This window comes from Pongo pygmaeus, chromosome 7 (genome assembly GCF_028885625.2).
Source record: "Pongo pygmaeus isolate AG05252 chromosome 7, NHGRI_mPonPyg2-v2.0_pri, whole genome shotgun sequence".
Lineage (NCBI taxonomy): Eukaryota > Metazoa > Chordata > Mammalia > Primates > Hominidae > Pongo > Pongo pygmaeus.
The window spans coordinates 146051768-146065466 of NC_072380.2; positions in this window are offsets into that span (position 1 = coordinate 146051768).

A 13699-nucleotide genomic window follows, 5' to 3' on the forward strand; every position below is an offset into this window, starting at 1 on the left:
GTGTTTTGTTTTATGGCAAAGATTAGTGAATGACTATGTGTAAGTTGCTTTAAATAACACCTGGTACATACAAACAGCTTGGTAAATGCTACACTGTATTGTGAATGTGCACATTTTTTCCTCCACCTAAAATTTGAGTCCCCTCATGTCCCCTTACCCAGATACTGGACTCCTATTCGTCCTTTATATGCCTTTTATGGCCCTTCTATGACCTTTCTAGGTTTTCTCTCCATGGTCCACCCCAATCTGCCCTATGGAGAATTTGTGTGTGGACCTGCTGTGATCCCCCATGGCCCTGCAGTGGCTGGGACCTGAGTTTTTCACTTTGTTCATGTTTGCATCCCTTCTGTACCAGCATGGACAGTTGGGTCTGCTGACACTTGTTGAGTTAAATTGACTCACCTTATGCTAACAGTAGTGAGAGAGTAGACACTAGAGAGGCAAGTGTCTGGGCTGGTGCTGAGGGACAAGAGGCCATCAGGTCACTTCATCACAGTGACATCAGCATCTTATCTGTGACCTGGAAGCTAGACACAGAGCTTGGAAGAATTCTGAAGACATCCAGCACTCGATGACCCTAACCCCAGAGAACACTGCTGCACAGAAGAACTGGTGAGAGATCACAGTCGTGTCCAAAAATCCCATATGGTCTTGGCAGGAAAAGACTCCAAGCCTTGAATGCTGTCTGACTCTTAGACCTTCTTAGTGTTCGAAACTCGAGAGCCCTTCGCCAAATTCAGAGTTTATGTCTGATTCCAGCGGCCGACCCCTAATGTTGAGGCAATCTGAGCACCATTGCTCAGGGAAGAGAGTGCCTTGTCACAGCCCTGCCACAGACCTGCCATTTGTCAACCCTGAACATGTTCCCCATGCTCCGTGGAGGAAACAGAAACCCAGTGGCCACGAGGCTTCCCCAGACCTCAGGCCACACTCTGCTGGGTTGAGTCAAGCCTGGTCTAACCTCCACCCTGCGTCACCCCACATCCACTTGCCAGTCCTTGGAGAATTTGCACTTGTGGTTGACTTAAGGGAATTTGGCGAGAGCACATGCAGAGAGCCAGGGTGCCAGTCCAGCGGCTCAAGCACGTTCAAATCCAACAGGTGTGTGAGGATGGTGGGTGTCCAGGGGTCAGATCTCCATGTTGTGTGTACGGCACACCAGCTTTACAATCTCCCCGAAGGGGCCAAGTGACTACAGATTCTGAATCATGATTTATAGTTCCGATTGTCTAGCAAGTGCCCTGCACACTGTGCATACTAGCACCATGCCCAGAAAAAAATCCTGATGGTGCCAATCAACATTTGTTTGTGGGTGGATAAAGGGCTGAGCTAGCCCAAATGTCTGGTTTCAAATTCTAGCTCTGTTGCTTTTCAGCCATCTGTTATGGGCTGAATTGTGTCCATCCCAAAGTTTTTATGTTGAAGTCCTAACCCCCAGTTCATCAGAATGTGTGTTTGGAGGTAGGGTCTTTACAGATGCAATTGCATAAAGCAAGGTCATGTGGGTGGGCCCTAACCCAATATAATTGGTGTCATTTTAAGAACAGATTAGAACACAGACACGTGCAAAAGGGAGACCATGTGAAGACACAGAGCGGAGACAGCCATCTCCAAGCAAGGAGAGAGACCTCAGGAGAAACCAATCCTGCCAACACCTTGATTTTAGACTTCAAGCCTCCAGAACCGTGAGAAAATAAATTTCTGTTGTTCAAGCCAACAAAGTCTGTGCTACTTCATTTCAGCAGCCCTAGCAAACTAGCACAGCATGGAATCTCAGTTTATTTCCCTAATCTCCTGTTTTCACAGCTGTAAAATGGGCATCATAATGCCTGCCATTGTAAGATTATTTTGAAAATAGAATGAATCATAAACTTAAAAGTGTCTGGAACATGGGAGATTTCCCCCAAATTTCAGCTCCTCTCCCTTTCTTTTCTGTGACCAATTTTTAATTTGTTCTTCTCCATTGCTGAATAGTATTCCATGGTATGGCTGTGCTAAAGTTTCTTTAAACATTTACCCATTGAAAGGCATCATGGTTGCTTCCAGTTTTTGGTTATTATAATTAAAGCTGCTATGAATGATCCTGTAAAGGTTTCTGGGCAGACATAAGTTTTCCTTCCTTCCTCCTCTTTCTCCCTTGTCTTCTTTCTCCCATCTCCTCCTCCCTCTCCTCTTCTTTTCATTTTCTTTCTCCTCCCCTTCTTCGTCCTCCCTCTCCTCTTCTTTCTCCTCTTTTATCTTCCTCCTTTTCCTCTTATTTCTCTTCTCCCTCTCTTTCCCCTCCTCTCCTGCTCCTTCTCCTTTTCCAACCTCTCTGAAATTTGTTGCACTGTCCTGGATGCAGAGGAGTGAGGCTAACTGAATTTTCCAGTCTACAGCTCGTTGTCATCCATGCAGCACTTGTTCGCCTGTTGGCTCCTGTGTTGCCCTTCCACCCCAGTCCCTCTCCAATCCTCTCCTTCACAGCCATAGGCAGCATGTCTAACATGTGTGTCCCTGAACAAGTACATGTACATTGCAGGATGAGGTGCATCTGATTCTAATTCACATCATTGGTGCTGACTGGAGGCCTCCTCCCCGTTTTACTTCTTTTGTTCAGCTCTGGGTATCAACTCTTTGCCTGTTGTTCTATGCACATCCATCTCGTTTTGAATGGCTGCTTTTACTTCCCTTTCCTTCAAATCAGATGCCTAGGCTGCCTCCAGCTCCTTGTCACTGCAAGCAATACCTGGATAAGTATCTTCCTGCATGTCCCTTTATGGTTCTTGGGAAAATGTCTCAGGGGCATATACACAGAAGGCCATAGGGCACATGGTTGTTTCATTTTATTAAGCAATGCTAGACTGTTCTGCAGAAGGGCTGCCCAACCTACATTGGGAGGAGGGGTGTGGCCATGCAGGCTTCCCATTTTTAGTGGGTCAACTCCAGGAAGCAGGGGGAGTGAGAGGGTGTGGCTTTAAGAAAGCAATGACTCCCAGCCGTTGGTCCCAAGCATCCAGCAGTTGACAAACAAGACCACCCATGGCAGATACCACATTTCCCATCCAGAGCTTGGGAGAACTGGATCTATAATAGAATATCATGTGCCTAGAATGTTTTTCTCCCTAGAGCAAGGACGTGAACCAGTAGGAGATATATAGATATACATATACATTTAGAGATAGAGGTAGAGATATGGACAGATTTATATATAATTGACTTCCATGATTATGAGGGCTTGCAGGTCCAAAATCCATAGGGCAGGCCTGCAGACTGGAGACCTTCAGGAAGGAGTGGATACTGAAGTCCACATTTTTCCACCTAAATGTGGAACAGGGAAAAACTGTCTACTTGGACTTGTCCCTAAAGACAGGACAATAGGCACGCAATGCTGGGCCCTTTCTTAGCCCTCCACCATATACCCATCTAGGATATTCTGTCCCTCATTAATCAAATTTCAAGCTTCTTCCCAATCTCTTTTTTCTTCCTTCCCTTGCCCTCCCTTCTCTCCTCCATCCATCTCCCCATCCCCGTGCTATTCAGTCACAGCACAATGATGGAGACTACAGACGCTGTAGAGTGAACCCAGAATGGCCTCCCAGGCTTCTAATCTTAGCTTGTTGTCTATTAGCTGGGTGACCTTGGGCAAGTTACTTAACCCCTCTGTTCTTCACATCTCTTGTTTGCCAAGCAAGGATAATAGAACCTACATTATCAGGTTTTTCTAAAATTACATGGCTTATCACATAAAAGGAACATAGAACAGGGTTGGCTTGTGGTAAGTTCTAAGTAAATAGGAGTTAATATTAGTATTTATGACAAGAACAAGGATTACAGCCTTTACTTCTATAGGTAAAAAGGGATGAAGAACAAGGAAACAAGTACAATTCATTGTGGGAAGGTAAGACAGCAGGAGAACTTAGGTGGGTGAACAATACATAGTGGACATGGAAAAATTTCATGAACTAATACAATAACAGTTAAGTGAAAGGATTGGGAAAGAGCGTTTAAGTCTGTCTCTGGGGTCTCCGAAGGTGAGTTGGATTGTATGTGCCAATTTGGCTGAGGTTGAGAATGTTAACAACCAGAACCCCCTTCTCTGTATAATTCCAAATAGATGTGTCCAAAAGTAAAACTTGAATGAGATTAGAAGGACAGAAGTAAGGATGAAGTGATCACTCTAGAAGATCAACATGACTATTTTAACTTCTACCTGGGTCAAGAACCGATAGCATGCAAAGCTTTAAAGGTCCTGGCACCTGCTCTCCTACAATATTTTAGTAGTAACAAAGAATCTAAGCACTTTAGGGTCGGTTGGTTGCTCTCCAGTACACTGGAGAACTTAAGGAAAGAAACTGATCTTCAGACTTTAAGTTCCCAGCTCAAAATGTGAATACTGAACCACAAAGCTTCTACTGTGGTCCTGAAGGAAATCCTTATCTTTTGTAGCCAAAGGATTGACATTTATAAAAGCCAAACACAACACCAAGTCCTGGCATGGCTGAATTATAATGCAAGTTGAATTCACAAGTTTGCAAGGAAGGAGGAATTGGGAGAGTGGAACCCTCAATATTGAGTTGGGAACATATGAGCAGATTCCAAATGAATTTGAGGACCTGGAATTCCCACATTCTGTAAGCTTTCTTTCCATTTGAAACCACCCTTCTTCCCTATCTGAGAGGTTGAGTTCTCCATGTCCATAGAACATATTATGAAACATCCTGAGATAGCTGCCTTGCAAGAGAGCTAATCCTCCCAAAAATCCATCCCATAGCCTCTGATTTCATCTAGACTTATCACCAGATGCAATCTTCAGCAGCACCAGGAGATACAATATACCACCCACAAAATTTTGCTAATTTGCATCAACAGACACTCGGAGCATATGAATTTAAATAAATCCTAAGAATGTTGGATCAGGGTAAAAGGAACACGATGTTGGCGCAGGCCATATCCATTGACATGGGCTCACTAGCTAGAGATCCGGGATTTAATGCATCAATCAACTCAAGCAACTGGGAATAGTTCTAACAGTTTGTTTGGTAGGTTCACTGAAACCTGAACCCCAAAGTGGCCACTTTGGAATAAGATTGAGATACAGAACTTCTTTCATGTTCCATAACGGACTTAGGGAGGTCAGATTGCTAGCATGAGTTTTCATACCATCTGCTCACTCACAGCTGAGTTATACCCCCCAGGAAGGTCCAGAGGACACTCCTTTTCCCAAGCCTATGGGATACACTGGTGAAGCGAGCACCAGCAACCATGAAGGCCTCTGCTGGGGTCATCCTCTGCAAGCTGGTGCTTATAGTGGAATGTGTTCGCATTAAATGGGCTCCCTGAATTTGCTGAAGACGATGAAGTCCCAGACTGAAATCTGCAAGAGACCAGGAGGGTGTGGGTACCAAAATGGGCAGCAAAATTAAAATAAAAATTCAGTGGACTGATTAATGGCTGTTCTCTGACTCCACCCCTATTCTCTCCTCCTAGATCTTCACTGCTCCCATTTCCCATTTGTGTAAGCCTGAATGCCTAAAATTCCCATATGGAATAAGTTTCATAAATAAATGGCCATAGAATCCAGTGTCCCCTAACGGTGACTCCTGCTGTCTCATAGAATCCTGAGTGATACAGAAGCTTCCCGGAGGACAAAAGTCTGAGCAGAATCTTGAAGGATGAGCAAGAGTTTGCAGCAAGGCACTTGGTGAAGGGCATTGTAGGAAGAGTCAGGTCATAGGCAGAGACTGGTCCTGTGGGAACTCTGGGTTGGCCAGGCTTATCTGAGCTGAGAGGAAGGAGAAGTGGATGTGGTGGGACAGGAGGCAGGAGGTAGTCCAAGATGGTCTGGGGTACAATGCTAAGGAAATTGTGTTCTCACATCTAGAAAACCCCACTTTCTGCTGGAGTCCTCCCTAATCTCCCTTTTCTCTGAACCATACCTGCTTATACAGTAGACATGAGTCATTCAAATAGAGAGCTATGTGGCTGGGAAGGTGCAGAGAGCGGTGGTCTCTTCTTCAGCACATGGATGGGGTTCTGAGGCCCAGAGGGGCCACTGATTTGCCCAATTTCAGGAACCATTTGCCACTGTTTGCCCCTCAGGAACTGTTGGGCAGTTGGGCTGACTCTTATAATCCTGATTTCCGCGAGGGCCAGCCAGGCTCCATTCCTATATCTGGTGAGGCTCTGAGTTCCACCATGGCCACTGCCCTGAACCTATGCATCCAGCCTCAGCAGGTTCCTCAGCCATGAGAGAAGCCACTCAGCTCTTCTCAGGGTGGCCACTCTCCTGGGGTGACATCATCCCTGCTGTCTGTAGGTCACAATGCCTATATGGTGGCAGTGTAGGTGATAAATGATCAAATTGTGCATTTTAAGGTGGGGATGACAGGATTTAATAACAGATAAACAAGAAAGGGCAGATGGAGGAGACTGATATGTACTGAGCATCTATTATGCCCCTGACATTGTCCTCAGAGTTTTCATATATGTTGCCGTAATAGGATGAATGGTGGCCCCAGAAAGATATGTCTACATCCTAACCTCCAGAGCCTGGGCACATGACTTTATTTGGGAAAGAATTCTTTGCAGATGGGATTAAGTTAAAAATCTTGGTGTGAGATCATCCTGGATTATCTGGGTGGACTCTAAATCCAATGGCAAGAGTCCTTATAAGAGACACACATTAAGGACAGAGAAAAGGTGGGACCAAGGCAGAGATTAGAGTGATGCAACCACAAGCCAAGAACCCCTGGAACTACAAGGAGCTGGAAGAGGCAAGGCAAGGGTCTCCTCTAGAGCTCTGAGAGAGTGAGCTTCCCAGACAACACCCGATTTCTGATTTCTACCCTCCAGATCTGTGAGAAAGCAAGTTTCTGTTGTTTTAAGCCACTGAGTTTATGGAAATCATTACGGTAGCCCCAGGAAACTCATCCAGTTGCCTCATTCCATCCCCACAGCCTGCAGTGGAACATATTATCAGCCCATTTTACAGATGGGAAATCTGAGGCTCAGGGAAGGTAAATAGCTCCTCTGTGATGAAACACTGGCAGGAAGTGGAGTCAGATCCTGCCCCTGCCTGGATCCACAGCACACGCTTTTCCACTCTGCCGTATTTCTCAAAGCAGGCTCCAAGTATGCTCTTCCTCTGACTCACCCAGAGGTGTTTGTTTAAAAGCAAATTTGCAAACCCTTACCAGACACACTGACTCAGAACCTCTGGGTCACAGTCCGGGGAATTTGTATGTTTTAAATGCTTCCAGGTGAATTCCATGCACCAGGGCTTTGAGAACGTCCATTCCACAATGTGCTGCATTTGATGTGGGCCAGCTGCTAAGCCCTAGGAGCTCAAGAATGAAGACATTTTCATTGCTAACCCCCCATCCCCCGGCCCAGGCCCCCAGGTGGCTCCCTAGGCATGGTTCAGGGGCTGGGGTCACTCTAGGTTCCTGGCACAGTCTGGCTTTGAAACTGCTTCTCTGCCGTTTTCTCCACGGGTGCTTTGGAAACACTCAACACCCAGGACAAGCACAATATCACTCCCTTTCCCGTGGCAGAGTTGCATGGCAGCTGCTCACTGCTTCCCAGCCCAGAATGCCTGCTGCCTGCTCGCTGCCAACCCAAACCAGTGCAGCCTCCAAGCCCCACGTGCACCCAGATCTTCCACCAAGCCTGCCAAACACTCCAACCCACACTCTCCTCCTCCTAGGAACACTTGGAAGGCTCTGGAACCCTGAGTGCTTCTCACTCAGAGAGGCCCACACCTGCGCAATGGCACCACCACAGTCAGGGATCCGATCCCGGCCCCTGCCTGGCATGTGACTTTGAACAATTACTTACCTCTGTGAGCCCAAAAGTGAACCCAGAAACACTGCTTCTGCCTCTGTAAAATGGGGAGGATGTTAACACCTGCCTCATCTGTGGCTCTGCATTTAAGAATCAAAACCCGAGGAGGGCTTGGTGGACCCCCCGGCACATATTCTAGAAGCAGCCAGCGGTGCTCTTGTCACAGGGATCTGAGACACAGAAAGGAGCACACTTTCTGTGATTTAAAACTCTCAAGAGCCCCATGAGGTAGATGGCACCATCCTCTTTTTATAAAAGAGGGTGAGCAGGACTTATTCTTACATTGAACATCTATTGAGCACCTACTGCATGCAAGTCATGGGGCCAGACCACAGGGCTCACAGAGATGAAAGGGCACGATGCGGCCAAGCTGGCCCACAGCAGGAGCCTCACATCCAGCTGGGGATCTATGTGGCTGGAGTCCAGATCCTGGGGCAACAGGGGTGAAATTGAAAGCTGGACACAGCCCTGGCTGAGTGCCCCACAGCACAGGAAAGGACAAAGTCCCAAGGCTAGAGTCTGAGGCCCCACTGCAGACCAGAACTGGACAGCAGGAGTGGACTCTCCCACTGCAGCCCTGAAAACACAAAATATCGTGCTGGAGCAGCCGCACCAGCGAATCTCACAGGCACCATGTTGAGCCATAGAAGCTAAATGTAAAAGAGCATGTACTGTACGCTTCTGTCTGTGTGAAGTTCAAGAACAGACAATGTGAATCTAGGGTGATAGAAGTCATCATTGCAATTTGCGAGGAGGGAGGCACGAGGGAAACTCCCTGTCTTGAACTGGGTGAGTGGTGCACACAGAAGTTCTAATAAATCATGTATAAAATTTATCAAGCTGTACACTTAAGATGTGTGCATTTTAATGTAAGTTATACTTTAATAAATACTATTCTTTTTTAGAGACAGGGTGTCACTATGTCATCTGGGCTAGAGTGCAGTGGCGTGATCATAGCTCACTGCAGCTTTGACCTCCAGGGCTCAAGCAATTCTCCTGCCTGAGCCTCCCGAGTAGCTAAGACTCCAAGTGCACACCATCATGCCAGGCTAACTTTTTAATTTTTTTGTAGAGATGAGGTCTTGCCACGTTTCCCAGGCTGGTCTCGAACTCCTGGTCTCAAGCAATTCTACTGTCTTGGCCTAATAAATAGTTTTTAAAAGAAGAATAAGCCTAACTACCTGTCTGTCTCAGGGACAGCCCATGGGGCAGAAGGGCTGTGAGGATCTGTGTCCTGGTCTGAAGGCCTGAGACCCCAGGGATGCTCTACGTCAAGGGGCCCCAGAGACTCTGCTGGTCTGGGGTGGGAAGGGGTCTCTGGGTGACACACAGATTCCCCGCTGGATGTGAGGCTCCTGCCATGAGCCACCAGGGCCAAATAATGCCCTTTCATCTCTGTGTGCTGTGTGGTCTGGCCCTGTGCCTTGCATGCATTAGGAAGTCATTGCATTGGTTTTGTTTGTTTGTTTGTTTGTTTGTTTTTGTTTTTATTTTTTATTTATTTTATTTTGAGACAGGGTCTCACTCTGTCGCTCAGGCTGGAGTTCAGTGGTGCAATCTCAGCTCACTGCAACCTCTGCCTCCTGAGTGCAAGAAACTCTCCTGCCTCAGCCTCCCCAGTAGCTGGGATTACAGGTGTGCACCACTACATCTGGCTGATTTTTGCATTTTTATTAGAGATGGGTTTTCACCGTGTTGACCAGGCTCATGATCTCAAACTCCTGGCCTCAAATGATTCTTCTGCTTCGGCATCCCAAAGTGCTGGGATTACAGGCATGAGCCACTGTGCCCAGCCTTGCATTGGGTTTTGAAGCTTAAGTGGGCTGAGTCGGCCCCCCAGGAAGGTCCCAGGCTGCCAGGGGCCATCTGGGAGCAAGTTAAGACCAGGGTGGCACTTCTTTCTTTGTCACATCCTTACCACCTCTTTTTTCTCATCTGCACATACCACAAATTAGTTTTACTCAAGATATCAGCAGAAATGCGCACCCTGAGAACATAGAGAACTGTGAGTTTTACTGGTGAAGACAGGGATGGGGGTGAACCGAGACAATTGTCCCAGCTGACAGCCATGTTACAGGCAGACGACCCAGGGGTGGGGGGTTGCAATCAAGATGGCCCAGGTAGGGAACACAGGCTGAGCCCATGTGACAAAAAGCAAAAAAGAAAATAAATAGTAACTATGTATTCAGCTTCTATCGTAAGCTAAGCACTGAATTAGTCCCTGTCACAACCCTAGGATGTCAATATTATCACTACCCCCATTATACAGAGAGGAAGACTGAGGCTCAGAGAGGAGAGTGGCCTTTCCAGGATCTCCTAGCTGTCATGCAATGCAGCAAGGGTTTCCTTGTATATTTAGCAGAGGTCAGCCTGACGCCAAAGCTCTTGAGGAGGCTTGGGAGACCTCACCTGTGGCCAAGACTGGGGCTACAGGTGAGTTTCCGCCCAAATAAGCTGTGGCTCAGGATCTGAGTGGCAAGAAGGGGAGCCAGCCAGGGGTTTCCTAGTGCTGCCAGCCTCCCAGAGTAGACCTAGCTGTTTAAGGTGGGGCATAAAGGACACACCTTGGCCCCTCTGGCCTCTAGGGAGGCCTGGTGTCAAGGGTGCCCTTTCAATGGTTCCTCCATTCTTGCTTGGGCCCCAAGAAGAGAGGCAGAGGCCACCTGGGCCGCACACCTGCACTGCCGGGAGGCAAAGGTCTAAGAAGAACCCACCCCCACCCTCCTCTGCTTTTCCAGAGCAGCCGCATTGGCTCAGCTGAAATGCTTTGTGTGCATCTGAGTCACCCAGGAACGGGCATCTTGCCTCCTGTACAATGTGGGCTCTGTGCATGTTCATGGGACAAATAAACGGCAAACAAATAGGCTATGAGTAAATCTGGTGCAGATGGGAGCTGCAGGGGCCTCTGGGGTGCCTGGTCCTGAGACAGCCTCTGGAATCTTCTGTGCATCTGGCTGTGGTCAAGGTGGTCTTACTGTTTGGTATAGGAATGCTCTTGCCTGGCCTCTGCTCTTGAGCCCCCTCCACCAGCCCCTCTTTGGAATTTATTTACAGCTGCCCTGAGAGATCTGCTGCAGGACCCGCCTGGAAGCCCTACTCAGAGCTGGATGCAGGGACCCCAGGCCCAGAGAGGAGGAAGTGCGAGGCCCCACCTCCAGTGCAAGGTTAAATGCAGGCCGGAACCCAAACAATGTCCCCACCATGGGATCCCCTGTCCTTGCCACACACATCAGAAGCACCTACTATGTGCCAGGCCCAAATGTGGGACACAGAAGTTACCCAAGCTGGACCCTGCCTTCAAGGTGCAAGGGCAAGTGACAAGAATATGCATCCTAGATGAGGGGTTTTATTGAGCACGTACCATGTGCTAAGCTGTGTAATAAATCCTTCTACATCTCTTACTCAGTGCCAGGAGCATTTGAGAGTGATCAGTACCTGTCTTATCTCCACTTCTCCACTTTATAGACAAGGGAACCAGAACACAGAGAGGTTATGTGACTTCTCCCAGGGCGCACAGCAGTAAGTAGCAAGAGGTAGAAGTTCAACCCAGGCCTGTGTGGACAGCGTTGAACCATCAGCCACATGAGAATGACATCAGCCAAGGTGGCAACTAACAGACAAGCCCTGAGTCCCAGACGAATTCCTTAACAGGCCTGAAAGGAGCAGTGGCTGAGTCTGCAGGTGGGAGTTGGAGGGAACTTGAGGGTCCCTCATGGGGGATGGGATGAGGTCACACTGGGGAAACCAAGGCAGCAGTCAGGAGCCACTCACTAGGAAGGGGCTGCCAGACAGATCTGAAAAACATAGAACTTAGTGGAAAAGAGGAAAAATGGAAGGAGGCTGTAGCACCTACCACCTACCTATATTAAAAACTCACAAAGGCGCAGGACTCAGGAGCCCACTCTAGCTCGAGTCTGTAGTCAAATGCCTGCTAGCTGTGTGACCTGGAGCCAGTTCCTTTAGCTTTCTGTGCCTTGATTTCCTCAAATATAACAAAGACATGGTTTGAGCATCTACCTCAAAGGCGCCTAGCACATAGTATGTACTCCATACGTGATTATTGAATGAACAACCTCACTATGTGTTTACAAGGACACATGCAGACAAATCATCCAAGTTCAGGGGTGCAGATCCTGTTGTCAGTGGGGAGCAGAGGAGAAGCATGGGGAATTAGGATCAAGGGAGTACATGGATAAATTAAGTTTAGAGGGGACCCTGTTCAGAGAGGGACCCTGTGTAGCCTTGACAGCACACCATGAACGCTCTGCAGCACTGGTACCAATAAATCACCATTGACAATGAAAATAAGTCACCCTGTGTGATGCCTATGGGCCTGACTCCTGGAGAAAAGGCAGAAGATCACCCGAGGACATGCAACCTGCACACTCCTACCTGGGCTCAGCCAGGATAACGGCCACCTCCGTCTTTCATTTACCCCTTGATGCTCCCTCCATAAGTGGTTCCTGGAGACCTGAAATGGGCTTCATGTTCCTCTCAGCACCTTGAGGGAGCAGAGTTTGGCTCTTGAGGAGCACGTGTGGACACACTTGTCTTCTCCTCCAAGTATTTCCCCCTTCCTCCCTTCATTCTTCAACCCATACATCCCTTCACCACCTCATTCATCTACTTCTTCATTGGTTCATTTGGTCATTCACTAAAAAATATGTCTCAAGTACCCTCTGCATGCGAGGCTCTGTGCTGATGCTGTGGACACAGTATAGATAGGAAGATGTGGACCTGATCTCACCCTTGGACCTCAAAATCTATGAGGGAAATGATCAATACTCAATAAACAAACAATGGCACACAGGGCTAGAACGATGAAGGAAGAAAGTGGGTGATTGAGCTAGAGACCAGCCCGGAGGGCCTATTTAGACGAAGTGATTAGGACAGGGGGACATCCTTTCAGAAGACTGTCCCTGGAAGTCCTGGGAAATGGAACATTCCAAACAGTGGTATGATCTTCCCACACTTGAGTGCATCCATCCCTCTGCCCATCCATCCATCATCTACTGAATTCATTCATTCCTTATTTATTCGTTTATTTGTTCAACACATGAGGAAGCTGAGTCTACTTGGGGAAAAAATTGTTTGAAGCTGCACAGATCTGTGTTCAGATCACAATTTTGCCATGTACTAGCCAAATGGCAGGAAAATATTACTCATCTCTCCATGCCTCCATTTCCTCATCTGTCGAATGGGGATAATAATGTCTAATGGGAGACTGGTTGTGAGAATGAACTGAGATGAGGATTTGGTGAGATGGTGTCACCTGGGACACGGCACCTATTGTTCTGGTCCACTGGCCAGATGCTTAGTGTTTGCCCAGCTCTTGTGGGGATGGACACACAACAAGCCAGTTGTAGCAGCCTAGGCTGCGGCCCATACTGGCTCCTCCAATCAGGAAAGTGGGGACACACCAATTATCCCCTTTTGGCCTCCTGAGGACCCTATCTGGTAGACACTAACATCTTTTCTTTCAACAAGCAAAACTGAGGCACAGAGAGGTTGTTGATTGTCGGAGGCCCCCCAGTAAATGGAAGAGCTGGGGGACACCTTGGCTTTTTGCCTCCAAATCCACCATCCTGCCCAGGTCACTGGGCCATTTCTTTTCAGTTTCACTGACAACGAAGAATGGCAGGTGCCCATGAGGCCCACCGGGTCATGTGAGGTTTCACCTGCAGGTGGAATGATCAGCACTTTGATCATGTTTTGGGGTGTCTGCTTCAATTGCTGGAGACAATTGGATTTCCTAAAAATGATGGTGGAGTTCAGTGGGTTCCAGCTCTGCAGGCTCTTGTTACACTTAACATTGAGAGGCTTTGGCAGGTCAAGCTGGCTTGGAAATGTCTGGTCCTGACTCTGTGCCTTATCT